Source organism: Solanum pennellii, chromosome 10 (genome assembly GCF_001406875.1).
Source record: "Solanum pennellii chromosome 10, SPENNV200".
In the NCBI taxonomy this organism is placed as follows: domain Eukaryota; kingdom Viridiplantae; phylum Streptophyta; class Magnoliopsida; order Solanales; family Solanaceae; genus Solanum; species Solanum pennellii.
Genome location: NC_028646.1, coordinates 41866519 through 41871003, shown reverse-complemented (window position 1 = coordinate 41871003; position 4485 = coordinate 41866519).

Below are 4485 nucleotides of genomic sequence, written 5' to 3'. Positions count from 1 at the left end.
TTCAAATATAGTTAGATTCAATTTAGAATTGAGTAAATATTTCCTTCATATTATTAAACGCATTGTTTTCAAATATCTCAATTATAGAATATGGGTATTCCCCATCTTTTAAGATTTAATTATTATTTAGCTTCCACATCAGTTTATTTTCTTTAGTATGCTCAAGATCATGCCATCAGAGTTAGCATGGGATCACTTGTTATCCTAGGTTCCGTGGCAGCATCTCAATGGTAGCTCGGGGCGTGACATGTATAATTCCTTAGGGTAGGTCTATTGGGTGAATTGGATGAAGAATGATATAGCAATTATGGGTAATTGTAAAATTTCCAAACAAGTTAAGGATGAACATAAAAAATTGTGCAGTTTGTCCTATGAGATCAGTATTCCTACTTGGAAGTGGAAACTTTAAATATGGACCTTTTGCATTACCCCACACCCGATGGAAATATGACTCAATATGAGATATATAGATCGTGTCATGAAATGACTCATTTCACTTCTTTCAAGGTTTGTTACTAGACGAAAGACTCGAATTAGTTATACTTCATGAACTTCAACTCTCAACATATAAAAACTCATATATTGTTGAATTGAAAAACAAAATTGGTGTGTCGTTGGACTTAACCAACACAAAATATCTCATATACCTTTATAGGGTGTTTTATTTAAAAAAGAGGTTTAATAGATTTTTTGATTTTTTAGAGTCTCCACTTAATTTTGAGAAGAATTAAGAAAACTATTGTTTTCAAATGACTTAAACAAAAAATCATTTGGAAACGTTCAGAGGGATTTGGGGATTCCTCTTAACGTCTTAGGAAGGTTTTGAAAGCACCTAAGACATTCCGCTAACATGCCGTTATCCAGCAACTGACTTTATTGGGTTAAGACGTGCAATTGCGATAAAAATATTCTTTAGGATTGTTTAATAAATGAAGTCAAAAATCATTAAAGATTACTTTGAAAGTGAATTTATTTACCTAAGTAATTTTAATTTATAAAATCCTTTAAAACATTTGCTTGAATGAATCACTAAAACCAAAAGTGGCGTTTTGCGGGGATTGGATTTTCTAACTTTAAAACTAGCGACAATCAAAAAGAGAATAAAAAACAAAAGATGAGAGATAGAGACAGGGAGAGAGATTGGGTTCAAATCCGTATTCTCTGTTCGCCTTGACCGGAACTTGGACCCATTTTACCTTTTGGGTTTTCGACCCACTTTTTGTGTCTGTCCTAAGTCTAAACATACAATACTAAATAAAATAAAGACAAAAAAATGAAGAAAAAAAAGACAAGGGTTTAGGACCAAAACAACAAAATACAATGCGAATAAATAAATAAAGTGGGCGTCTTTGGACGGATTTCTTCAACTCTTCTATTTCGGGTTCTTCAATCCTTTTAACGCCGTATCGGTACGCCAATTTCAAGGGGTCGCTTGACTCGAAAGGGTGGGTTTTTCCTGAAATGTAAGAAGGGGACTGGAGTCCATAAAGGACTTGGACAGATTCACATGTGAAAAAAACGAATATGATAGTTAGTATTCATTCGATGATCGGAGCGAACTTATACACGAGAGATAACAAAATGGCCATAATAATCAGTAGTCTATTAAATTAACAATTGTTCACATTAAGATGAAACAATTTTTAAGCAAAACAAACAAACGGATTCACCCTATTCACTCTTGTCTTTAAGAAGACGAGACGAGAATATCACCGTTTTTAATCAACTGTAACATATGAAGCAACTTTCAAAGAAGTATTTTAAGAAACTTACGAATAAATTATTTATGCACACATGTACATGCATATACATTAGGCACACTTGGCAAGGACAAAGACAATATACACATCTGTCTAAACATACAAAACATACAAAAATACATGCATATATGTATATTCCACTGGAATGAAATAATGCACAAATAAAATAATAATAAAAAAATGATAACTAAGTGAGCTACTAAGGACAAACAAGAAATAGGAAAAGGTCTACACGTATTCCCAGCTTTCGAAATTCCCTAGGGAGAAAAGTTAAAGCTATATGTGGCGAAACCTTGACCGAGGAGACAAGTTAAAGCTATATGTGATCAATGTTAAAGAATGACAAAAGTCCCACATCGGTGATTAATGAGATGGGTGGACTCTTTATAAGGCTTGGCCAATCCTCCATCCTTTGAGCTAGCTTTTGGGGTGTGAGTTAGGCCTAAGACCTAATTTCACATGGTATCAGAGCAGGGCCCGTCTCACCCGATATTGGGGTCCCCAAAATTAATATTGCCCACGCACCAGGTGGGGTGTTAAAGAATGAAAAAAGTCCCACATCGGTGATTAATGAGATGGGTGGACTCTTTATAAGGCTTGGGCAATCCTCCGTCCTTTGAGCTAGCTTTTGGGGTGTGAGTTAGGCCTAAGACCTAATTTCACAATCAAACCTTGACCGAGTAGTGCATGACAACAAAATATCGAACAAACGCGCACGTGAACGGATAAAACTAAGAAAAAGGGCCTGTTGGAAGAGGACTCCTTCATATCTAACAAAAAAATTCGTAGGTAGTAAAGCTATACAATCACATGCTTTTTTTAAAAATAAGTCATGAACTTACTACTAGACTTTGAGATTAAACCAATATTCTAACACACTACCGCCCCTCCTTTATTTTATGCTAAACCGTACAAAATAATGGGGAAAGAAGAGTAACCACGATTTCAAATCGAACATAATTAACTTCATGGAGTATATATCCTAAAATCCGCTTACATATGAGATGGTCTTAGAAAACATCTTTCATTTTTAGACGAAGAATAGCCTACAAGATTTACACTAACAAGATGAGCAGCCAGCACTTAAGGATTTCAAAAGATTATACACGGAGAAATCGTCTTAAGAGAACTGAACGCATGGACAAAGAAAGAAGAAAAACAATTAAATTTTCTTAAAAGAGAACGCATGGGCAGCCAATTTACGCATCCATGCTTCAACAAGGAGACATGCTACGAATACTTTAATCGAAAGATAGACCATGACGATTCAAGGTAAAAAAAAAGAGTAAAACAAGGACATAACAAATTAAAAAAAATCTTGGTTCTTCCCCTATCAACCTAGCTACATAAGAATGAAAGCCCAAAGCCAAACACACGACCAGACCGAACTTCACAAAATTCAAGTTGCACAACAGGTAAATTCAACACAGAAAACTGCATAGATTTTAAACCATTTCGGGTGAACAAAACAGAAAATTGACCATTTCGAGATAAAATGAATCAAGTCGAAATCAAGAAACCACGCCAAGAATACTCTACTGTTCCATAGCGCGAACCATTCCTATTAACCCGAAACAATCCTTGGAGAAAGCAGAGAAAAAAAAGGAATTGTACCTTCTTTGGGGTAACGAACTCGGGATCGACGAGCAGGGACTAGTAGCAGACTTTCCCCAAACAAAAAGAGATTTAAAGGCGTAACGAATCGACCCACGGATTTGGGTAACGGCTGATTCCGAACAAAAAGAAGGAACAATATTCTTAACCCAAATGTTTCAAGAAGCGGAAACTCATAAAGCTCTAGATTTTAATTTCAAAAACATCCCCCAAAAATCCTCTCTCCCTCACAATCTATGTAAGAGAAAATATATATAGAGGGATATTAGGGTTTACAGCTTGGAAGAAAAGGGAGGGCGAAATCGAGAAACACTTCCAACCCCAAATTCAAATCCTTTCCTCTTCTGAATCGACCAACTTTTCCTGAAGAAAATGTCCCATTCAAAAAAGGGGAGAGGGGAGAAATGGCGCCCTAGATCGTCTTAATCGTCCTTGCTATGCCACACGGTGCAATCCTACAATAGCATGGACGAATTGCAAGCTAGCATTCGCAGAAAAATGTAGAAGAAGCAAGAAGACGCATGAAATCCCGCCTTCCGTCTGGCGCCGTGCGACTTCCGTTTGTTGTCGTTTGCAGGAGTAGCCGTTCTGACGCTTTTCTAGATTTTCTTTTTGAGGATGAAAAGGGTAAAGACGGGCCAGGTCGGTTTTGGGATCAATAAATGAGCTAGAGGGTTAAGGGAATTGTGGAAGATGGTCTGGGGATTTAAATTATTTCTCTTCAAAAATAAGGCTGCTGAAAAAATTTATTACAGGGTTGGGTTACATGAAAAGGGCTGGAAATTAAGTGTGTTAGGTTGCTGAAAAAAAAAGGGGGTTTGGGCTTGGGTATTGTTTCGAACTGCCAAAAAATGGGGCTCGATTATAATTTGAAATTAGAGGTTGTAAAGCAGCCCAACGAATTTCATTAGTGAATTGGCCAAGAATAAAATGAATATACGTTAAATTAGTTAAACGAGATTTTCAATTTCGACGAAAATAAAAAGTTGATTGAATTTCAAATTAAATAATTGAAACACAGACTATTATATAATTGAATTAACGAAGTATAATCCTTTTGAGGCAATTTTTCAAATCAACACAAAATACATTAATACTATATATATATATA